The sequence below is a fragment of the Macrotis lagotis genome, chromosome 7 (genome assembly GCF_037893015.1).
Source record: "Macrotis lagotis isolate mMagLag1 chromosome 7, bilby.v1.9.chrom.fasta, whole genome shotgun sequence".
NCBI classification, from domain to species: Eukaryota; Metazoa; Chordata; class Mammalia; order Peramelemorphia; family Peramelidae; genus Macrotis; species Macrotis lagotis.
This window is the reverse complement of record NC_133664.1, coordinates 182,638,805-182,665,066: the sequence shown is the minus strand read 5'-3', so window position 1 is coordinate 182,665,066 and position 26,262 is coordinate 182,638,805.

Sequence of the window (26,262 nt, the reverse complement as noted above, 5' to 3'; positions counted from 1 at the left end):
GGACACTCTCCCCCCCATGGTCCATCCTCTCCTCCTTTATTCACATCCCCACCCCTTCCCCCTGCTCCCCACTCCTTCTTACTCCAGATGTCTATACACCATTGAGTATATATGCTGTTTCCTCTCCTAGCCATCTCTGATGAGAGCAAAGGTTCCCTCATTCCCCCTTGCCTCCTCACTTCCATATCATTGCAATAGCTCATTGTAATAAAAAAAAATCTTATGTGAAATATCTTGGACTATTCCCCCACTCCTTTTTCTTTCTCCCATTCCATTTCCCTTTTTTTCTATTGACTCCATTTTTACACCATATTTTATCTTCAAATTCAGCTTTCTCCTGTGCTTCAACTATAAAAGCTCCCTCTACCTGCTCTATTAACTGAGAAGGTTGATACGAGTATTATCAGTGCCATTTTTCTATGCAGGAATACATGCAGTTCATCCTCATTAAGTCCCTCACATTTCCCTCTCTCCTCTAATCTCCATGCTTCACCTGAGTCCTGTATCTGAAGATCAAACCTTCTATTCAGCTCTGGCCATTCCAGAAGGAACATTTGAAATTCCCCTGGTTCATTGAAAGTCCATCTTTTTCCCTGGAAGAGGACATTCAGCCTTGCTGGGTAGTTGAATCTCGGTTGCATTCTAAGCTCTTTTGCCTTCTGGTATATTGTATTCCAAGCCCTATGAGCTTTCAATGTAGCTGCTGCTAAGTCCTGTGTGATCCTGACTGCAGCTCCATGATATGTGAATTGTGTCCTTCTGGCTGCTTGTAATATTTTCTCTTTGACTTGGGAGTTCTGGAACTTGGCTATGCTATTCCTAGGGGTTGGTTTTTTGGGATCTCTTTCTCTGGGGGATCGCTGGATTCTCTCCATTTCTATTTTTCCCTCTGCTTCTAGAATATCAGGGCAATTTTCCTGTAGTAATTCTTTGAAAATGCTGTCAAGGCTCTTTTCCTGATCATGACTTTCAGGTATTCCAATAATTTTAAAATTATCTTTCCTAAGTCTGTTTCCCATATCAGTTGTTTTTTCAATGAGATATTTCAAATTTTCTTCTAATTTTTCATTTTTTTTTGTTTTGAAGTATTGAATCCTGATTTCTGTTAAATTCATCAATCTCCCTGAATTCTATTCTTTGTCTGAAGGATTTGTTCTCCTCAGAGAGTTTTCTTATCTCTTTTTCCATCTGGCCAATTTTTCTTTTTAAAGCATTCTTCTCCTCAATAACTTTTTGAACTGTTTTATCCATTTGACCTAAGCTGGTTTTTAGCATACTATTTTCTTCAGCATTTTTTTTTTTGGATTTCCTTGACTAAGCTGCTGACTTCATTTTCATGTTTTTCCTGCATCTCTCTCCTTTCTTTTCCCAGTTTTTCTTCCAACTCCCTCATTTGATTTTCAAAGTCTTTTTTGAGCTCTATCATAGCCTGAGCCCAATTTCTGTTTTTCTTGGAGTCTTTAGATGCAGGAGCTTGTGCTTCCTCATCTTCAGACTGAGTATTTTGATCCTTCTTGGGCTCATGAGCAAAATATTTCTCAATAGTCTTCCTTTTGTTTCTTTGCTTGCTCATTTTCCCAACCTGGGCCTGTTTTAGGGTGCTTCCTGAGCTTTTGGGACACTCCCACAAGGGTCTCAGTGTGTGAGGCTCTGTCCTCCCTCCTGGTCTGTGAATTACCATAAGCGCCCCCCTCTGCCACGGGGCTGAGGTGGGGGGGGGGCCCTGCTGTTCTATGGGGTGGTCTAGACTGGGATCAGGATCTGAATGTGGTCAGAGCCCCAGAGTCCTTTTCCAGAGGCAGAGGACAGAACTCTGCAGTCTCTCTCTTCACTCCCCTCCCTCAGCTCAATGGGCTCATGCCCTGGGGGCTCCTGCTTACAGACTCCACCTGCTTCTGTTTCCTGGATCTGGGCTGGGGAAAGACCAAGCTGCTGGCTGTGTGCCCTGAGGGCTGGGCTCCACGTGCTCATGCTTGCTCTGGCAGAGGTCCCCTGCTGTTCCCCCACTTTGTGCCTAGTGCTCCTCGGGGTGCAACTCAGGAGACCCCCCCACTGCTGTGAGCTGAGACTCTTAGCGCCCTGGGGCTGCCTCCGGGAGGCTGAAGTTCTTTGGCTCTGGCGGGCCACCTCTCTGGTAGGCCGCCTCCGATCCCGGGGAGCAGAGCCTTTCTGCTCTTTTCCAGGTTACCTTGAGTAGGAGAACTGCCTCACTGGGTCCCTTTGTGGGTTCTGTCTCTTGAAAGTTTAGTTAGAGTCCTTAGCTGATGAATTTTATCAGAGAGCTCCTAAAGACTGGATCCCTTCTTGTCCGCATCTTGGCTCCGCCTCCGATTGCTCTATTTTTTTATCAACACCCAATAATTTTGATGATTATTATTTTGTAGTATAATTTAAGATTTGATTCTACTAGGCTACCTTCCTTTATACTTTATTCATCATTTCATTTGAAATTCCTGACCTTTTGCTACTATAGATAAATTACCCTGTTATTTTTTCTTCAAATTCTATCAAGTAAGCCTTTGGTAATTTAATACAGCACTGAATAAGCAAATTAATTTAGGCAATTTATTTTTCTTATATGGGCACAGCGCAACCATGGACAATTAATATCTCTCTACTTCTTTAGGTATGTCCTTATTTTTGTAGAGAATGCTTTCTTTTCTGTTTCCTAGCCCTTTCTTTCCAAAGAGAGTGGCGGATAAGAAGGAAATGTGCAGCACTAGTCATATATATGGCTACAATCTTTGTGCATCCCTCACTTTTTTATTTTCCCCTTGCCAAGACATCAATCATAGCTTTTTACCTTTTGTGTTTATTTCTTTCTTTCAGGATTCACCCTTTGAAGTTGGAGTTTGGTTTGCATATAATTAATTCCTTCCTTAGCCTATCTTCCCTCTTATTTCCTCTTTCCCTTTCCTAGTTTCCTCTCATTACCCTGAAGAATTGAATTTATTTCTTCACCAAACTCTTTATATGCATGTGTGAATGTGAGTGTGTCTTCTACATGCCTTTAATTATTATGAAAGTGAAGGTCAAGTGATGTCCTTCATCCTTTATCCTTGTTGGGATAGTCTTCTACTTGTATACTTCTGGGTAAAATATTAAGTTTCCTTTTCTTCTCCCTTTCTTCTTTTTCTCTTTCTTCTTTCTTCTTTTAAAAACTTAAATACATAAAAAATTGCCAGATCATTTATTTTATTGAACTATCTCTAACACTTTTGATGGCATTAGGTTTATCTTCCCCTTCCTTAGAAGGTAAGCATTTTATCCTGTATTAGGTTGGTGTTTCACAGTTCTGGAGGAAATGTCTGAGCCTCATTTAATCATGATCTCTGGGATCCTGTTGCTGTTTGTTTTCTCTGGCTACTGAGTACTGTTTTCTTCAAGAATTTCAGGGTAGATTAGGGACCAATAAACTTTTAACATGATTTAGTCATATCTAGCGAAGTCTCATAACTTTTTCCAATATAAGTTTTGAAAGTACCCAACCCTAGTTTAGCGTTGGATGTCACAAGTGAAAATTTGGCCCTGGTTGAAGCTCCAGTTGACTACTTCTGATCCCAGAGTCTGTCTCTTAACTGGAAGGTTCTGCAAATTCGGAGTAACAATGTTAAAGTCTCACCTTTGGTGTGAGCTCCTTGCCTAGCTTCTGAACTCCTCCACCTCTCGACCTCAGCATGATTGTCTAGGCTGAATCTGCAACCTCCATTAGTGATCAAAGCTACACAGTTGCTCTTCCTTCTCATCCTATTACTCTTCCTTGACCAATATATAGCCTCAAATTTTGTTAATTTTGTTTTGGATCCACAGCTCTGTCCTAGTTAGTTCTTGATTGGAAGCCCCTGTTCCCAATAACCATTTGCCTTTAGCTATTCCCCATATATAGACCTGAGTTGGAAAAATGATTCTGTGTTTTTCCAGTTACTATTTCATCTAGTTTTCTTCCTTGATATTTGTCAGAGAAATAATAGAGAGTTTCATTGGTGGGATTTCTCCTATTCTAACATTCTTACCAGTATCATGTCTATTGACATTAGTTAAATCTGGGTTCTAACTCATTATATAGATTGAATTAACAGTTTAGTTGTCTATATTGCTGTATCATTTAAAAAACAGTAGAGCTTGATGTAATATCTCAGTAGAACACAAAATAGGTCTCCTACCTATCAAAGTCATTCAACTTTGATACTGGTCACATTACTTTTTTATATTTATTTGTATGTGAAGAGATGATAACAAAGACTAGAAATGTACTGCTAGGGACCTTTTGATATCCAATAACCCTTAGCAAAGCAAACATACACATTTGATAAGTTTTTTTGTCTTTGAAATTGTTTAGGAAAAAATATGTGAAAGAAGTCTCCTAATTCATTCATTCTTGTTCAAAATTTCATATGAAAAAATAGTTAGGAGGAAAGAAAAGGGTTAAGTGTCTCAGGAACAGGACTATCTAAGGTGTTGACCAAAAAAACAAAAATAATGCAAAAAACTATGCCTTTGAATATTAAAATAAGTTTTATTTTTTCAATAACAAGTCTTCATTAATTGACTACTTGAAAAAAATTGTAAGCCAAGAAAATTACAAAGCAATTTCATGATGCCTAGGATTTCATAGTCCAAGAGTAAAAAAATGTAGTCAATCTTAACTGTGGTTCCCCAGGAGTATTTTGAAGTCTGAAATCTGAAATCACACAACAAAATTGCTCTGAGCTGTGAGTGAACTACTGGCAATTCATTATTCAAATCACTTCCTCCACTTCACCGATTATACTTCCTATCAACTATCAGTGCCATCTAGTAGTTAACTGATCTTGATTTTATCTAATCTAAGTGTCTGTACTGAAAGAAATAACTGGAAGCAGAAAAGAATAAGGCATTTGAGAATCAGAAATTGAAGCTCTGTGGCTAAAAATGGTCAAATTAATAATCTCAAAGGTAAGATTCTTGTCTCCTTGATCTTATCTCTTGGAACTGGAGTGAAAAATTTTAATTCGTTCTGCTGCTCAGAGTCTTCCAGGGCTCATCAAAGCTTTACCCATCTATTTTTAATCACTACAGTTAGTAACTGAGCAGTTCAGCAAGTATGCTCTGTTAGCTCTAATAGTGGAAGAAGGATCAATCAGTCTATTTGGGGCCCAGGTTTATGGCAGTCATTGATTCACTCAGTAGCATGTAAGACAAAAAGAATTGGAAAATACATGATAATCTGCTTTTGTGTTTTACAACTTGGTTCCCATTTACCATTCCAGGCTTGTTATACATCATTGCTCTTCACTGTCTTCAGACCAGCTGAAGTGGCTTCTTACTGGTCCTTACATATAATTTATCATCTCTAATCTCTGTGCTTTTGCACCAGCTGTCCCCATGCCTAAAATCCATTCCTTCTTCACCTCTTCCTCTTAGAATACATAGCTTCCTCCAAAGTTTAATTCAAGTAACACCTCTCATATGAAGCCTTTCCTAAGCCTCCCACCTCCCCATCACCACCAGTTGCTCAGACCACCTCAAAATATGACTTTTTGTTATTTTGCATCTATAGTGTAGTCCATGTTTTGTATATAATTATTTGCATCCATGTTGTCTTCCCATATAGAACATGGGCTTTTGGGAGCAGAGAGTATTTTACTTTTCTCTTTGTATCCCCACAAACAAGCACAGATCTGACAAATAGGTTCTTACCTATTCCCATGGGACATGCATATTGATTCCTTGTATGATGACAGTTGAGCTGAACCCTGTGCATCGAATAGCCCAGTCATGATGCCAATATTCCCTGTATCAGTATTTGCAAGAGTGATGAATTTAAAGACAGATGAGATCTTAATTCAAATCCTCCTTCTGCAGGATTATTAACTCATTAACTTATGACTAATAACAAGTCATATTGCCATAATAACAATAATAATTATGATAATAATTAACATAGTAAAACATTTTAAGTTTTGAAAATTGCTGAAATTTCATTCTTAATCTTTATAGAATCTATCTCATGAGGTTATTATATTCATTTGAATAATCTATAAGGAATCAATTTGCCCCAAAAAAGTGCCATATAAATGTCATTTATTATTAAGAAGAATTGAATAAAGAGAGATTGAGATCACTGAAGGCTTTTGGACAAAGTTAGCAGCAGGAGAGAGGGGAAGAGTGTCAGTGATAAAGGCTATTGAGTGGATTAACTGGAAGTGCCTTCCTTATTTAATGCCTACTGAAAGACCACTGATGGCAAGGCTCAAGTCTAACAGAACCTGATAAAGAATCAAATGAAAAAGATCTATATTTCCAAGAGATCTGTGATCTCATTGATGTGGTATTGCCTCTGTCATACAAAAATGCAACCTATTCACACCTTCTCATCCTGTGTGAGTCTTGGCTAACTTCTCACTTCTTCCATATCTACTCAATGTGCTGGGAGGGATGGTCCTTCAAAGTTGAAAGTGAAGTGCTTACACTGTCTATCTCTTTCATTAATCCCTACATGACTATCCTACCTCCTTTTCTCAGTTACACATTGCTGAGTAGTATAAAATGTCCTTTTTTGAAAATTTGCTTCAATCTACTTGGGTATACCTATTACCTCTTCACTTATCTTTGGGTAAATTGTACCTCTGATTCCTTAGGAATTTTATGCATTACATGAATTGTGACCATACAGCATCCCTAGGGGAATATCTATATTAACAAATATGGGTAAGAGGGCTGGAGTCCAACATAGGATTATTAGAAAGCCCTGGATGCTTTCCCAAATGTAGTCTTGTCCACTCTTTACTTCTTAATCAATTCAAAGTTCCACTCATTGTCTATCTGAACTGCTCTAAATATATGGTAACCCAATAGATTTGCTTTCAATGACTGGCATGTCACAGACAAGACAATAGGCACATATGTGCATTTAGTTTTTTTCTTTATGGATTGTTATGGATTGATCCTTTTTGTAAAGTAATGATCTCATTAAGAAGATTCTGAAGTTTCATATGATGAAAGGAATATTCTCAAATCAGAGTATCTAGAGCAGAGGTATCAAACTCACAAAACTCTCTAGAGTAAAATCAAAACTAGATTAAAATTTAAGAGAGAGAGAGAGAGAGAGAGAGAGAGAGAGAGAGAGAGAGAGCAGCTGGGTGAAACAGTGAATAAATACTGGTCCTGGAGTCAAGAAGACCTGAGTTCAAATGACCTTTGATACTTACATTGCCTCACAAAAATCAAAAATAAAATGTAATTGGGAGATGTTTAATAGAATAAATATAAATATCATACAATCCAGATAATGTTAATTTGTGGTTTTCTAAATCGATATGCAACCAGCTGGCATGGCTTCTTATTTAAGTTTTGCCCCACTGCTATAGGGCCTTGACATCATTAATGGAATCCCACATACATTTGACTTTGGGACTAGAATACTTCTTTAATAGTGGCAAAGCCTTTTGAAAAACTTGATTTTATATCTTAATTGTTATTAATAATCAAAGAATCTTTAAACCACTCCTGCCATGGTTGCATTTATCAAGCAATCTTAATATATAGACTCCTTTTTGGAGAAGAGGATCCTAGGATCACAGGCTTAGAACTAAAAGATAACTCTGAAACCATATTATTCAACCCCTTAATTTGACATGTAAGGTAACTGAAATCTAAAGAAATTGTGACCTGTCAAAGATTGACAAGGCTCAAGTCTCAGAGAAGGAATCAATCTGAACCTACTCTAGGTGCCAATCTCTGATTCCAGAACCAGTTTTTTTCCTCTACCTAGTCAAATAATTGTGTAGAATCAACAAACTATTTTCAGAGCAGAAGCTTTTATTCTTAATCTTTTAACTAGCAAAGAAGTGGTCTGTTATAGAAAATTAGCTTTAAAAAACTGCCTTTACCTTCATAAAGTGTTATCAAGGATACCTTCAGTACATGTGTAGATCATTCTCTTAAAAGAATTGATAAAGATGAAATATTAAGCTTATAGATTCATTGTCCTTGATGCAACCACATCTGCCTTTTGTTTCAGTGAGCAATATTCTACAAGATTTGTCCAGGTTTTGGGGGCGGCTAGGTGGCATAGTGGATAAAGCACCGGCCTTGGAGTCAGGAGTACCTGGGTTCAAATCCGATCTCAGACACTTATTAATTACTACCTAGCTGTGTGGCTTTGGGCAAGCCACTTAACCCCATTTGCCTTGCAAAAACCTAAAAAAAAAAGATTTGTCCAGGTTTTCAATATCTTTCCTACTTGAGACATCTTGTAAAAGCATCATTTAATTCAATTTTCCAAATTGTAAAGTGTGCTTTATTCCCATGAGGGAAAAGAGACAGAGGGAGCCAAGGCCTTCTTGGATGAGGCTAAAACAAAGGCAAACTATTTGATTTTTAAAAATACAACTTTCATGTAAATACATAGTTTTTTTCCAATGAAAATCAATCAATGGCAATCAATAGTAACCGATAAATATTAAGAGCCTCCTTTGCAACAGGTACTGAACTAAGTTCTAGTGTTTTAATAAAAGAAGTAAAGGATATTGTTTTCTTTTGATGAGATTGCAATATAATGCAGGACTAAAATGAGAGATTCACTCCTACTGATAATGAATAAAGCATAGTGACTTTGTCATATTTGCACAACTGATAATGAAATCTGAAGTGATCACTGTATATTTGTCTTATATATGTATAATATGTTATATTACAACATTTTGACATGGATATGATCTTTTACCATCACTGTCAGTATAGATTTATGACACTGATGAATTATGTCATTACACTACCTATTGGATTTGAATACCAGATTTGTAGTCTGTATTAATCTGTGTGGAAGAGAAAAGGGTCAAACATCTAATATATTTCTAATCATCATTTTGTTAAGTGCACATGCAATATCATTAGCTAGTTTCAAAAGAATAATGTAATTCCTTACAAATTCTTGAATATTCAGGGGCAGCTAGCAGTCAGAAAGACCTGAATTCAAATCAGACCTCACACACTTAATAACTACCTAGCTGTGTAAACTTGGGCAAGTCATTTAAACCCATTGCCTTGCAAAAAAAATTCTTAAAGATTCAAATTTGATATTTATAAAGAAAATTTATATCTCTAAACTTATAAAAATGAAATAATGTTAACATTTATATACTACTTTAAAGTTCAGATAGCATTTTATAAATATTATCTCCTTTGATCCAGCATTTATTATATGCATTTATTATGATCATTTTACAGATGAAAGAATGTATGACATTAAATGACTCACTCAGGGCAAAACTATCTAAGACTGTCTTTAAATTTAGGTGTCCTGGGCTCCAAGATCTATATTCAATCTATAAAACTCAAATAACTCTTCTCAATGAATAATTTTATAACTAATTTGAGGAGAAAAATCCACTGAAATAATTGAAACTACTGCAAGACAAGACAATGAAAATATTCAAATAGAGGAAACAAAAACACAGTAAAAAAAAACATAAATGCATTTCTGTTATTTTCAGAAAAGGAAACAAATGCAGGAAAAGGAAGCAAGACATTAAGAGGTAAAAGAATTCTACTATCAGGGAAATCAGAGACCACATTATTTTATGAAATGCCAGTTCTGCTACCATTTTTCTTGTTGTTAGTACTAAAGCTGAAGCAAACACTTCCTTCTAAAAAATTTAAATTTGAATTGTTTTTGTTTAACTGTTTTTAACAGCATATATTGATGGAAGTTTTTCAAATTCATACTCTGACTCAGATAAAGTGATTCTATTTTTGAAAAATGGATAATAAATTTACAAAATAGTACATTTAATGTTTTTGGTTTTAAAAATAGCTTCACTAAATATGAGATTTTTCATTGGAATTCTTAAGTACTGATAATGATAGAGAAGACTACTGAGCTCTTTTACCTAAATATTTAGCTGCAAGAAAGATGAAATGTATTGGAATTACATCTTTAAAATACATGTAAAGAATACAGGGGCAAGACAAAATTTCCAGAGAAAATAAGACACTTTTGATAAACAAAAATCACCTTTGTACCAAAAGAAAAGTTTGTCATATCAGAATGTGTGGTTATTTTTTCAATAGCAGTATGATAAGGGGAGCTCAGTTGAATTTAGAGTGTCTAATTAATTTGGACATCAAATGAGACAACATATGTACAATGCTTTGCAGACATTAATGCTCTATATAAATGTTAACTATAATAATAATTTTAGTATATTTGTTATCATAATTTGATGAGATTGTAGGATATGTGCCTTTGGGTTAGAGGGGGCATCTCTCATAAAATTAAACATGAACTCTATCTCCTTGCTAAGAAACCAGTACTCTATCTGCTTAATAAATGTTTATTAGTTGATTGGCTTAAATGACATCCAATAACTTACTGTGACTGAGTTATGGAGATGCACTCTAGTCAGAGGAACCACCTCTTTATCATCACCACCCTTGGTCTATGAGAGTGAGCTATGTTCCACCTCTTTTCCCTTCTTTTCCTTTTAAACTTTCCAATCAGAAAACAACAAAGAATGGAGGACATTGCTCTCCTCCCTCACAATCCCAGGAGTAGAAAATGACACCTAAGAGGAAAAGCATATATTACAGTCTATGCTACCAATTAGGTACCCCCCAAGCTAGAAGTATTCATTTTCAAGATCTGATTTCTGTTACATTTTCAGAAAAGGAAACAGAAATGCAGAAAAAGGAAGCAAGATATTTAAGAGGGACAAGAATTCTAATCTCAGGGAAATCAGAGGCCACATTGCCATATGAGATGCCATTTCTGCTACTGTTTTTCTTATTGATAATACTAAAGATGAAACATTCTTTTATCCCAAACATTTCCTTCTGAAAAATGTGTATTTGGTAAATTGTTTTTGCTATTGTTTTAGCTGAGTACAAATTGATGGAAGGCTTTCAAATTCATACTCTGATTCAAGATAAAGTGATTATATTTTTGAAAAATGGATAATAAATTCACAAAATAGTATATTTAATGTTTTCTAATTTTAAAAATAGCTTCACTAAAAATGAGACCAAGTAAAGAATCATTTATTTTTCACTTGACTGGTATATTGAAACAATTCACATTATATTTAAAGAGCTAACTTTTTCTAAATATGAATGTATAGGCTTCCCATTTATTGAGGATAAATTTGATAATCTTATTCCATCTGAAGAAAAATAGTTAATACACTTGACTAGTGAGTATATCTTCCCCAGGTGCAGACCATAGCCCATCTACATCTTGTTATACTGTCCAAATCTAGTCCATTTCCTATAAATTCTATAAAGCATCTACCAGCAGCAGTGGGAAGCTTCTTCTACTATTTCATGAAAATCAGCAGAATACATGAACTTTCAACCATTTTCTCTCACTTTTATTATGAAATCAGTCAACCTCCATATGCTCAATGAACTTTTAAAATAATACGCTGGTATGTTCTGGTAAACGTTTAACAATCTGAGGAGAAATCTCTGAGGGTTTAATCTCTGAGGGGAAAATGTACTCTGGACAACTTTTAATTTTAATTTATGTGATTAACATTTTCTCCATCATTTTCTTAGGTCTAGACAAACAACAGAACAATAAACCAAGCCCTGATTTTATCTCTTCAATTTCCACATCAGTTTAACAATCTACCTTCACTGATTGGAGCTCTCTTAATGCTTTTGACTGTTTGGTAGAAGAGATCTATTGGATAGAGCAATAGAACTACAAGTTGAAGAGCCAGCAGGTAAGGCATAATTGAGCCTCATCTGCCAACCCCTCACCTGACTGCATGTCTCTGTCTCAAGATACTTGATAGTTCAGGGCAAGTTTCTTAACCTTTGTCTGCTTCATTTTCTCATCTCTAATATGGGGATAATAGGTGGGAGAAATATCTCATCTCTGAGTTCATATGGTAGGTAACTACTGTAAATTACATATATATATATATATATGTATATATATATATATACATATATATATATATACATAGAAACTTAGGTTTCATTATCATGTGCAAACAAATCTGAACAACTATAAGAATTCTGACAATGCTTCATTATAGACAAAATTGGGTCAGAGCAACAAAGAAATAAGTCTTTTATATATTGCAATTTCATTCATTTCTCTTAGGACAGAAAAGTTAAAGAGAAGATAGATCCATAATTCCATGCAGGATCCCTTCAGTATCATAAAAGATCAGCAAATGTAGTTAAATAAAGTCACAGTCTCACATATCTCCTAAGGAAACAAAGCTCATCAAACATACTTTATAAGTAAACTAAGCTTACAGATTACATTTAGAGGATTCACAAATAGATTGTTTGAGATAGAGGATTTTTATGTCTCCCAGAAATCAGGAACAGTTGGGATTCGTTCTCTAACTTCTCACCCAAAAAATGTTTAAGATTTAAGTATAGTTTCATTTCCCTGGTATAATTTTTGGTCAGGTGAAATTAGGTTATCTAAAATATTCAGGAGAAATAGCCCAAGTTCCAAAAGACAAAAGAAAATCAAAAATTTCCAGAAAGATAGTAGATACTTATCATAGAGTTGTAAGGACCAAATGAAATAATATTTATAAAGTACTTTTGTAAACCTTGAAGTGCCATGTAAATGGTAACTTTTGGGACAGCTTTCTCACCTTCTATCTCCAAATCCCAACTCTTTCCATGAAGGCTTTTCCTTCAATAGACTGTCCAAGTTAAACAGGGCAACAGCTGTTAGGTTTTGAAAGGATAGTTATAGATGATACTGAGGACATCCTTTCCATCAAATCAAATCATTTTCACCAATTCCAAACATGCAGGGGAACATTCCCAGATTTTTATTCATTCTTAAATATTCATTGAGGATCTTCATTCATTGAACACTCATAGGCCATAAATCTGCATTATGATGATACATTTCATATCAAATGTATGTTGATACTTTTCACACCAAAAGAAACCTCTCATCTTGGTGTGAGGAAACTGATACTCAATACAAATGAACCTTATTATAGCACATTATAGAATGGGGAAAAACAAGGAATAGTGCATTACCTTTCTAACTAACAATATTAATCTAGCTGATAAATATAATCATCAATACATGATGGATTAATAATCCATAATTCTTTTCCTAACAACATTTACATACATAACTTAAAACAATTCTGCTTAATTCATAAATGCAATGACTGATACCCATCAAATCACAATGAACTAAATAAATAACTGATAAATTTGGGTATCAAAATTTTTGTCACACTCTATAAGAGTTGATGATTCAGGAGCCTTGCTACAAGCAAATAGTTAAAGACTCAAGGTGATTATAATCTGCACTTTTGTACTTAAAAAGGACCAAACTGATTATTTAGATCCAGGCTGCCCAAAAAATATCTCCTTCCATCTAAAAGGCAAAGAAATGAATAATTACATAGGTTTTGACACTGTCCCTGTTGAGAAGTTCAGTATCTAAATAGCAGGGTTTTTTAATTATTTTAGGGTTTTTCAAGGCAAATGGGGTTAAGTGGCTTGCCCAAGGCCACACAGCTAGGTAATTATTAAGTGTCTAAGGCTGGATTTGAACTCAGGTACTCCTGACTCCAGGGCTGGTGCTCTGTCCACTGCACCACCTAGCCACCCAGCAGTTCATTGTCTAAAATAAAATATTAGAGCCAGCCTTCTAGACCAAGTCAGCAAAAATGTCAACTGTCATAAAATTAGCATTGGGTCCATCTATACCTACTAAGAAACTACCTTTAATATCTATCTCTTTCCAATGACATAAACACAAACAACAAATTGTAAGGGAAAGGATATTGAACTTTATTCTGTCAAAGCTCTACTACTAACTTTCTGTATAAGCTTATCACTTCTCCTCTCTAAGGACTCATCTTACCCATTTGTAAAATGATTGACCAGTTAACTCTAAAATTGAATGATTCTACATCAGTAAACTTAGAGCTTTCCTTCAGACAACACTGCTCATGAAAACTTTTCAAAACATATATGGAAAGGAAAGACTGAGTATATTCCCTCTTCTTTTAGGTTTGCTGTTTGGATTCTACTAGACTCATTATACTTTCCTTGAGGAAAGGAATGGTCTTTTACATTTTTTTATATCACAATACTTAACACAAACTGAACTATGACCGATGATTTAAAGCAATTTGTAGTTTTTCTTTTCTTGGACAATAAAAGGAACAAGCAAATATTTTCTGTGTACCTTCAGATGTCCTAAAAAACATATTAAAACTGCTAATGGAATTGTAAAAAATACAAAAGATGCCTCAAAAGAAACCTTTTTGAGAAGTTAAGTCTGAATGAACTATCTCCAGATTAGCAAATGCATAAGCATAGCTATTTAGTGATCTGGAAGACTAGGTCTATTAAAAAAGGTAAACAAAGTTCATTTGAAATGGTCCCAAAGAGAAATAACACCAAGGTATCACTGCATTTGAAAATCACACTTAGAATCATCTTCAGACCTGAAAATGGAAACTGTGAGAATTCCCAGATTGTTGGATCATGAAAAAGAAACCAAGACAAGCAACCTGAGAAAACAATCTGATTGCACTGATTTCACAGGTGTAAGAATTTGAGAAAATTACATTTATCTGTAATTTTTCTAAAGTTCAACTTATTTATGCGCCTTTGGAAAAGATAATTTCCCACCTGTCTTTCTTCACTCTAAAATATATTCACTACAACAAAGAGTTACAAAGGATTAATAAATCTTCTTTTAAAGATAGGTTGAGGGCAGAACCAAGATGGCAGAGAAAGCTAAGAAGATGACTGAGCTTTTCATCAGAAACAACATTAAATCAATTCTCTAAGTAGATTCTGGAACAACAGAACCCACAAAAAAGATGTAAGGAAACAATTTTTTAGCTTAAGATAACTTGAGCTTAAGTTCATGAAAAGTCTGTCTGACTTGGTGAAAAAGGAAGCACAGTCCAGAGCAGACAGATGCAGGTAAATCATCAGGAGGCTCTTAGGACAGATCAGCATCCAAAGCTTCTCTGTCCTGGTTCAGCAGGCTAGCCATGAAGACTACATTCCCCCACTGAAGGCAAGTTAAGAACCCAGGAACCCCAGCACAACAAATCAAAAACCCAAAAATAAAATCAAATTAGAAATTCTGAAAATCAAAGGAGAGATTAATAAAATTGAACTAATAAATAAAGCTGTGTTGGTTCTATGAAAAATTAGTAAAATATATAAATCTTCGTTTAATTTGATTTAAAAAAGAAAGAAAACCAAATTACCAGGTTCAAAAATAAAGAAGGTGAATTCACCACTAATGGGGAAGACATTAAAGCAATTATTCGGATCTATTTAGTCCAACTGGATGCTAATAATTTTCACAATCTAAGTGGAACTGGTGAATGTTTACAAAAATATAAATTGTCTAAATTAACAGAAAAGGAAATAAAATACTCAATCCCATTTTAGAAAAAGAAATTGAAGAAGCCTTCAATGAATTCCATAAGAAAAAATCTCTAGGGGCAGCTAGGTGGCGAAGTGGATAGAGCACTGGCCTTGGAGTCAGGAGTACCTGAGTTCAAATCCAGCCTCAGACACTTAATAATTACCTAGCCATGTGGCCTTGGGCAAGCCACTTAACCCCATTGCCTTGAAACATCTAAAAAAAAAAAAAAAAAAGAAAGAAAAAAGAAAAACTCTCCAGGACCAGATGGATTTATAAAACAATTCTATCAAACATTCAAAGAAAAAATAATTTCAATTCCATAGAAATTACTTGGAAATGAGAAATGAAAAACAAATCCTGCTAAATTCCTTTTATGGAACAAATTGTTGCTAATACTTAAACCAGGAGGTGCCAAAACTGAAAAAGAAAATTATAGACCAATTTCCCTAATGAAGAATGGAGCAAAAATTTTAATAAAATATTATCAGAGATTACAGCAATTTATTACCACTATAATTCACTATTACCAGGTGGAATAAATATTGGCGATAGAGGATTGGTTAAATATTAGGAAAACAATCATTATAATTTGTCATATTAATAACAGAACTAACAGAAATCATATGATCACCTTGATACTGAAAAAGCTTTTGACAAACAGCAGCAATCATCATATGTAATGGGGATGAACTGGTAGGATTTCCATTATCTGTAATCACCGCTATTAGCTTTAGCAATAAGAGAAGAAAAAGAAATTGAAGGAATTAGACAATGAAGAAAGAAAGCTATCACTCTTTGCAAATGATATGATAGCATACTTCTAGAATCCTAGAGAATTAACTAAAAAACCCTACTTGAAACTAACAACTTTAGCAGATTCATAGGACATAAAATAAACCCATATAAAGCATCAGCATTTCTATATATTACCAACAAACCTCAGCAGCAAAAGACAAAAAAGATGTTGCATTTTAAATAACTAGATAATATTAAAGATTTGAGAGTCTACCTGGCAAAACAAACCCAGGAACTTTATGAAAAACAATTACAAAAGACTTTTTACTCAAATAAAGATAGCTTTAAAGAACTAGAAAAAATATGAATCACTTATGAGTAGGCTGAGATAATATGATAAAAATGACAATTCAGTGCCATACCTATCAAATTGCCAAAATTATATTCATCTAGAAAAATAATATCAAAATTCAACAAGAAGAACAAAAAGGTCAAGAATATCAAGGAAATTAATGAAAAAATACAAAGGAATGTGGTCTACCTGAACCAGATCTAAAACTAATTTATAAAATGGCAATCATCAAAACTATTTGATATTGGCTAAGAAATAGAGTGGTAAGTCAGTAGAACAGCTTAGGTACACAAAACACAATAGTAAATCACTACACTAATCTACTATTTGATAAATCCAAAGATTCTAGTTTCTAGGAATCTGACAAAAATTGCTTGGAAAACTGGAAAGTAGTATGGTAGAAACTTGGAATAGACCAACATCTCACACCTTTTACCAAGATATGGTCAAAATAAGTAGATTATTTAGACATAAAAGGAGCTACCATAAGCAAATTAGTAAAGCAAGGAATAGCTTACCTTTCAGATCTAGGTGAAGTGAGAACTTAAGACTAAATAAAAGAAAGGGAACATTATGAAATGCAAAAATGGATAATTTTCATTATATTAAGTTAAAAATCTTTTGCACAAACAAAACCAACAAAACCAAGATTAGAAGTAAAGCAGAAGGGGTGGCCAGGTGGCACAGTGGATAAAGCACCAGCCTTGGAGTCAGGAGTACCTGGCTTCAAATCCATTCTCAGACACTTAATAATTACCTAGCTGTGCGGCCTTGAGAAAGCCACTAAACCCCATTTGCCTTGCAAAAACCTAAAAAAAAGAAGTAAAGCAGAAAGCTGGGAAACAAATCTTTAGTCAGTGTTTCTGATTAAGTCATCACTTCAAAATAAAGAAGAAACTAGAATTAGATTAAGAAAAATACAAGTCATTTTCCAATTGATAAATGGTCAAAGAATGCAAAACGGGCAGTTTTAAATGAATTATCCAGTCAAATGAAAACTTGCTCTAAATCTCTATTGATTAGAGAAATGCACATTAAAGCAACTCTGAACTATCGCCTCACATCTATTAGATTGATTAATATGTAAGAAAAGGAAAATGATAAATGTAGGAGGGGATGTCGGAAAATTGGAGCATTGGTGCATGGTTGGTAGAGTTGTAAACTGATCCAACCATTCTGGAGAACAATTTGGAACTTTGCCCAAAGGTCCATAAAACTGTGTATACCCTGTGATTGAACAATACCACTTCTTGGTCTGTATTACAAAGGGATCATTAAAAAAAGAAGGAAAAGGACCCTCATGTCTAAAAATATTGATAGCAACTTTTTCTGGTGGCGAAGAAATGGTAACTTGGAGTAAGATTGTCATCACTTGGGGAATGACTAAACTAGTTGTGGTATAAGAATATAAAGGAATACTACTGTGCTATAAGGAAGGATGAGCAGGTGAATTTCAGATAAACCTGGAAAAACTTACATGAACTGATGCTGAGTGAAGTGAGCAGAACCAGGAGAACATTGTACACAGTAAAAGCAATATTGTGTGATGATCAACCAAGATATACTTAGCTCTGCTCAGCAACACAATGATTCAAGACAATTCCAAAAGACTCAATGGAAAATGCTAATCACATCCATGGAAAGATCTATTGCACCTGAACACAGATCAAAGCATACCATTTTCACATTTTTTATTTTTTGTTTTTTCTTTCTCATGGTTATACCTTTTTTTCTTTCTTCTTTCACAATATGATTAATGTAGAAATATGTTTAACATTATTGTACATGTATAATTTATATCAGATTCCTTACTGTCTGGAGAAGGGAGGACAAGGGAAAGAAGGAAAGGAGAAAAATTTAACACTCAAAATTTTACAAAAAATGTAATTAATTTACATGTATTTTTACATGTAATTAGAATTTTTGTTTTTCATGTATTATTTTTCTATCAGGAAGGAAGGAAGGAAAGAAGGAAGGAAGGAAGGAAGGAAGGAAGGAAGGAAGGAAGGAAGGAAGGAAGGAAGGAAGGAAAAAAAGGAATGAAGGGAGGGATGGGGGGAAGGAGGAGAATGAAGGACAAAGGAAAGAAGGAAGGAAGGAGGGAAGGAAGGAAAGATGGATAGATGGGTCTTTGCCTAAGTGCTGTGTGTTAGCCTGATAAACCAAGCTCCTACTGCTATTGTTTCATTTTCTTTTCAATTAACCCCCATGTTCATAAAGCAGTTTAGTAAGTTTGTATCTCTCAGAGATTTCTAGAATTGGAGATATTTTCTCTCAAATCTACTTGCCTCAACTCCAACCTGAATTGGAGAAAATTTGTCTCTTGTATTCTCTTTCCCTCTCTCAATTTCAAATATGGATTTTTTGACTTGTATATGAATCATTGATATTAATTTACTTTAATAGTGAAATACTGTACCTATGATTTCATAGCTATAGGGAGCTCCCTAGTGAAAGAATCCCTTCTATTACTGCAATAGCATGTCACCCTCTCTGCAATATATTATCTTAAGAGATTTAATGATTTGCCCAGATGTAGAACATGTGACAGAGACAAGACTTGAGCCCAGGTCTTCCAGACTCCAAGATTGGCTCCTTATATTATGTTTCTCTTGCTACTTTAATCATTTATTAAATAAAATAAAACATAGATGGGAATTAAACATCCTTCAAGCTACAGTATGATTTGAGTCTGATTTCTCTACTACACCCCATTCCCACCCCTTTGCCCATTGCTCAGAAGAGATAATTTGGGGAGGAAGAAGAAAACCCAGAGAGAACTCAAGGAAATAGTGGAAAGACAGGTGCTGTGGACTATGCAAATTTAGGTTCACTACTATTGCTGGTTCAATCTAATTTGTTCTCTATTCAATTCCACTCTCACTAGCCAATCTGATAAAATTTCTCTCTATTTGCATTTTGTTTCTGCTCCCAGTCTGATCACTCCAGTGTTCCTTGTTTGCCAGTACAAAGAGCTTTATTCAATATCTTTCCCTGCTAGATGATAGGGAAGGTCCAAACTTAGGCACAGACCTTCTTCCTCCTCTTCCTCCACCTAGCTTCTCCACCAAAACAAAGTTTATTCCAAGGTCAAAACCCACTCAAATATGGGGAACTCTTAATCAATGTATGTCCATACATAGACATGGCTTCTGGGTCATAGTTTCCATGGCAACATGAGAGAGAGCGAGAGCAAGAGCGAGAGCGAAAGAGAGAGAGAGAGAGAGAGAGAGAGAGAGAGAGAAGAACAAGAAGAAAAAGAAGAAGAAGAAGAAGAAGAAGAAGAAGAAGAAGAAGAGCAGAAGAGACAGGAAAATAGACATAGAGAAAAGAAGAAAAAGAAAAAAGAATTAAATATTATACCAAAGTCTTTATCAAAATCATTTTATAAGGAGCCCATTTCCTCTGTGAAACTTCAAACCAATTTTCTTGGGATGTCAATGAAGATGATTCATCCCCATTTTAAAATCCATTATTCCCATTTCTTATTTAAGACCTTTAGTTCTTCAATGCAGAGAGACTGGTTTGCTCTTTCTTTCTCTCTCTCTCTCATTTTCCCCTTTTGTTTGTTTTATTTGCTTTTAAAGCTTTTTCAGGAGAACCAAATTGTCTGAAAGCTGTTGATGAATCATTTGTTCTCTCTGAATCCTTCCAAAAAAAGGCCAAATGACACTGAACATTTTCCATATAATGTGTTGCATTCCATTTGAGTGAAGGACTGATCGGTCCCAGACTTAGTCATTACAGCTTACAAAGCTCTGACAGATTTTTCAGAGACTTTTTTACTCCAAAATTTCAAAGGAGTGACTGAGAGAAAGGATGCCTTACCTCAGTTACAAGCTCAAATTGACTTGGTATGATAAAGGAAAGAATGGATCTTTCTTGACCCACCCCAGAATCCCACATGTTGAATTAGGGCCAATGGTAGGCAGGAATCTGAAGTAATGGCAGCGAGTTATCTTTGGTGTAACATTAGACAAATCAATTTTTCCTTAACTGAGAAAATCTTTGAGACCTGGTCATGTGCCTTACCTTATTTCTCCTGTGAAAGAATAAGCTTTTACTGTTTGTCAGTAGAAATTATGTCAATATGGTTATACATTGTGGTGTCTCACATGATGTGAATCACTACTTTGATGCCACATATCACATACTGGTCCTTTTCCCAGTGTTGCTGGAGAGCCAAGGTACATTTCTGATACTGGAGGAAAAATTGTCTTCAAGGGCTAAGTACTCCCATATCATCCAGATCATCACCAAAAGTCCTGTTTCCTATCAAATTAGGCCATTGGCTAAATAGGTTTTGGTAAATGCAAGTGAGAAGGATGTCTTTGCACAAAATACCCCTTAGTATAATAAATATAATGTGCAAATAATGTCATCACTAATGTGGTTGTCATGGTCTTCTTTGAAATTGGGCAGTCATTATTATTATCATTATTATTATTATTATTATTATTATTATTATTATTATCATCATTATCATTATTGTTATGTATGGGTGGGAATTGACCCAAATATATAAGGACAAGGGCCATTCCCCTATAGATGTGGTCAATGGTTATGAACCACCAGCTTTCCAAAAGGATGCTTAGCAAGCTCTACTGCATAAATAACTGATTATTATATTCACTTATAATACTGATTATGGTTAATACTCTGAATATAGTACAGACTATTATTTTGGAGTAGTCTGTTTCTCCTGTCTTAAGTTACTTTGAAAGATCGAACCCAGTGGGCTCCTAAAGGACTACGTGGACAATCCACATATTATGGAGACCATTCAAAAATGAGAGAAAGCAAAGGAGGGAATAAATGTTCATTAATTACCTTCTTTGAGTGAAACACTGTATTAAGCACTTTACAAATGTTCTCATCACAAGAACCCTGGGAGGTAAGTGCTATTATAATTCTTATTTTACAATTGAAGAAAATGATGCATAAAGAGGTTAAATGTTGTGCCTGGGGGTCATGCAGCTTATAAATGTTTGAGGCTGGATTTGAACTCAGGTCTTCCTGACTTCAGTTCCACTTAACCTCAGTGCTAGTCAATCCTTGGGATGAGACCAGAGGTCAGAAGGAACCATAGTATGAAGGAGAAGCTATGAAGTAGTGGCCAGCATTTGACTTCAAGCATACTCCAAGAGAGAAATTCTGAAATATCTTTTATTATCATACTAATATATATCTTACCACCACCAGCAGAGAGGTTAGTCCCCTGGGATAAGGCTACTGGGAGTCCTGGAGGAAAACAGTAACTTCTTGACTAAAAAAATAGCAAGAAATAATTTATAGTTAAACATTTCAGTCATGTCCTACTCTCATGACTCCTTTTGGGGTTTTCTTGACAAAAATTCTGGAACAGTTTGCCATTTCCTTTTCCAGCTCATTTTACAAATGAGGAAACTGAGGCAAGCAGGGTTAACTTGCCCAAGATCACACAGCTAGTAAGTGACTGAGATCAGATTTTAAATCAGAGAGATGAGTCTTCCTACTCTAGACCTCCACTATACCACCTAGCTGCCCCATGCAGTTATTAAATAATTTGCATTTATTCCTTTGAGACCTGTTTGTTCATATCCTTTGGCAACTCATCTATGGAGAATTGGTTTTCACTACTCATCTTTATGCCTTTGTGAGACTCTTCCCCTTGATTGTTTGATGATCTTTTTGTTGTTGATTACTCTGTGTGTGTGTGCGTATGTCTGTCTCTTTTTCTATCTCCATCTGTGTGTGTGTCTCTCTCTCTGTATCTCTGCCTCTCTCTGTGTCTCTGTCTGTCTCTGTCTCACCACACATCTGTCTCTCACACACACTCTCTCTGTCTCTATCTCTCTCTGTCTCTCTGACTCTCTGTCTTTCTGTCTCTCTCTCTCTGTGTCTGTCTCTGTCTCTGTCTCTCTCTCTCTCTCTCGCTCGCTCGCTCGCTCATAAAGTAATTTCTTTCATTACTTATTCTTTCCTTACATTTCCATAGAATGTTAAGAAGTCAATCATTCTGCTCAAGGGTCTCCAGGGATGACTCAAATGGATCTCTTTTACTGAATATTTATTTGTATTTATTCATTCATCAGATTCGAATTTTTAGGATATATCATTTAGAATTGCATGTTGAGTTATTTTGCTTTTCAATTCCCTTTTTTTTTGATTTCTTAAGGCTGCAGAATCATTTTGAGTTATTCAAATATCTATTTCTTTGTATTTGAAGGTCTTCCTCCTTTCCACATAAGGAATTTGTCTGTTGTAATTGAATTGTTAAATATAAGTACTGTTTGCGTTGAAATTTGAAGAAACAATTTGTGGATTTCTTGATTGAGCAGATTTTTTAATTTGTCATGATCTTCTGGGAGACCAACCGTGCTTATGTCATCTCTGAACATTGTTGTCAAACTTAATTGCTTGGGTTTCCATGGAGTTTATGTGTTATTTTAACATTGTTGCTTTTCCCTTCTTTTTTGCCAGATTTTCTTTTGATTCAGTATTTTTAATGTTACAAATCTTTTTTATCTTTCTTATGCTTCTTTTAAAAAAATGGCAGGGAGCAGCTAGGTTGTGTAGTGGATAGAGCACCTGCCCTGGAGTCACGAGGACCTAAGTTCAAATTCAACCTCAGACACTTAATATTTACCTAGCTGGATAACCTTGGGCAAGTCACTTAACCACATTGACTTGACAAAAAGAGAGAGAATTTGCATGTTTTGTTTTCTAGGTCAGTCTTGGTATGGAATTTAGTTGTGCCTAGGCTAGATTCTTCCTTCACTGCAATCCACATGGCACTGCCCTGTTGTAATTTTAGAGGGAGTGGCACATTCCTGGTCCCCTTCCCCTACCATAGCCCCTATGTGGGAATCTGCTTGGATCTAGGTCTTAGCTCCATCCAAATTCCTGGTTTGGTACAGAGTTAATTGGGTGCTAGAACTAATGTCTGCTTTCTATAGTCCTTAGCTTCATTATTATTTCCTAGAAAAGCTAAACTTAGACTCCTAACATCAACTCAGTATTCTACCATGAAGTCCATAGTTTGGGTTCTCATCCAAAGAGAATACCCTATCAGATCAGCTGAAAATTGAATAACCTGCAGCCCCACAACCAGAATGTCTGCAGGCATTGAGCTATATTCTGGAATAATTCTGTACTAGTGGAGGAGTTCATTGGTATTTCTCCTTGGTTTTGTTGACTCTTGTTTAATCTGAAGCTTGTCTTTATCTTTCAAGAATTATTTCTCAGGGGAATTTGGCTTAGCTGGAAACTTTCATATCTTTACCAAAAGGCTCTGCATTCCCACTTTCCATCTCTTTTTTTTTAGGTTTTTGCAAGGCAATGGGGTTAAGTGGCTTGCCCAAGGCCACACAGCTAAGTAATTTTAAATGTCTGAGGTCAGATTTGAACTCAGGTACTCCTGACTCCAGGGCCAGTGCTCTGTCCACTCCTAGCCACCCCCTTTCCATCTTTTTCTTACATTTGACCTTTACTGTATCTCTTTCTCATTTTGTCTCCTAGCAGTCATTTATGTAATATCACATGTATTTCCTTGGGTTTACATTTCAACCGTCTCTACCATTGTTTCATTCTGGAACTTCCCTCAGTCCCTGGACCTTCCAAGATTTGGAACATTCACCACCTTCATTACTTCTTAACCTGACATTCCCTCTACAAATCCAACCTCCTCCTCACATTGAAGAGTTTCCCTTGGGACCTCCATTTTCCAGTGGATTCTGAGATGGCTTTGATTCCTCTTGTAAACCTTAACCTATTTTCTCGATTTCAAAACAATTAGTTCCATTTTGTGTGATATCTTCCCATTAGAATGTGAGCTTTTTAAGGGCAGGCACTGTCTTTCCTTTTACTTGTATGCGTTACATCCCCCCCCCCCAATGCTTGTGCAAAATAAGCCCTTACACAATACTTTCTTTATCATCTCCTCTCATCTAAATATCCCTTCAAACAGTACAGATTTTAACTGCCCCTTCTGAGTGATTCCTGTTCATAATTCCTTATTAATCTTTGAAAGGATCCACCCAACATTCTTCAATAGAGTACACAAGTTTTGCATTGATTGTTCTTTGCTTTCAATTGTCTTAGACCCCTAATACAATGGGTCTCCAATTTTTTTGATCACACACCATTATCAGTGAAGAAATTGATATAATAATAATAAATAGCATTTATACAGTGCTTGCTAATATAAGACCTTTACAATTATTTCATTTGATCTTCACAGTAACCATGGGAGGCAAGTACTACTTAAAACCCCATTTTAGAGAGGAGAAAACCAAAGTAAACAAAAGAGAAATTACTTGCTCAAAGTAACACATAGTAAAGTGTTTTGGTCTAGATTTAAACACCACTCTCCTTGACTTCAGACCCAGTGCTCTATCCACCTAGCACACATAAATTCTATACATGTGGATTTTACACATATTTTACTAATAGAGAGATTGAGCCAGGTATTGGACTTGTGAATTCACTACTATAGCAAACTCCCTAAAGAAGAAGTTACTTGGACTAATGCAAGTCAATGCTTTCCCTACAACTTATACCATTAGAGAGGTTCCTAGAACATAAAAAGATAAGGAACTTATCTAGGGTCATATAGCCAGATGAATCAGAATCAGACTTTGAAACTAGTTCACCCTAGTTCTGAGGCTGGCTTGATCTTCACTATATAACACTATTATAACCTTATGCTAATACATACATATGCACATGTAACATATACACACATTATTAAAATAGAAAAATACAAATGTTAAAAGATATAAATATAAAATAAATAATATTTTAAAAATAACTTTATGTTATTAATGAAATCTTTTTGTTTTCCCTCTTAAATGTAAGAATAATGTGACTGGATAAGCTTTATTACATATTTAACTGTAAATTATTTTGTGGTATTTGAAGGTCTCATTCCCCTTTCAATGTAGTCTGATATTTAGTTTAAAGGATGTCATGTCTGAAAAAGAAACCTCACAAAGATACATAGATATGTATGCATCACTGGCTATGTTCATGAGATCATGATCTCCATTTTTTCAATCACATTCTCCAGCTGTGCCAGAGGTTTTGTTGAAGTCTGACTAGGGAATTTCCACCTTCCTTGATATCAACAGTTGCTCTTGATAGCTGATGGGAAGGAGCAGCATTTTTATTATTTTTTATCCAAGAGATTAAAAACTCACTGAACCTCCTCATTTGGAAGATTTTTAAGCATACTAAAATTATTTTTTCAACACTTTAACATGAGGTTTTAAATGGATAACACACCTATTGTTCTCACTATCAAGAGCTTACTTTTAAATGTCTTTCCAACCCTGCTGGCTTGATGCCATCATTAGCTAATATCTTAAGACATTCATCATTAATGACAGTGAACGTAATTCAGTATTTCAAATAACCTACAGCAGCTACCCTTTGCTAAGCTCCATGTCTGCTAAGCACTTTTACAAATATTATCTCATTTAACCCTCACAACAACTCTGATTCATAAAATAATGCTTCTTATTGCCTTTGGTCACAGAATAAAACAAACACTCCCACTGTTTCATTTCCTGCTTTAAGAAGAATCCATACACCATTCTTTTTTTAACTGCAACTTTTCCTTTGTCCTCATTTTATTTATAATAATAAGAATGTCAATACTAATATGATTAAGTTCCTTGTCCTGTGACCAATATGTCAATAGAGAAATTAGGAAAGGAAGTGGATTCTTCGGAAAAAATAATGAGCTCAGTTAGGACATGCTAAGTTTTTATGGTACATCCAATTTGAGATGTCTTCTAGACAGGTGAAGATGTGAAAT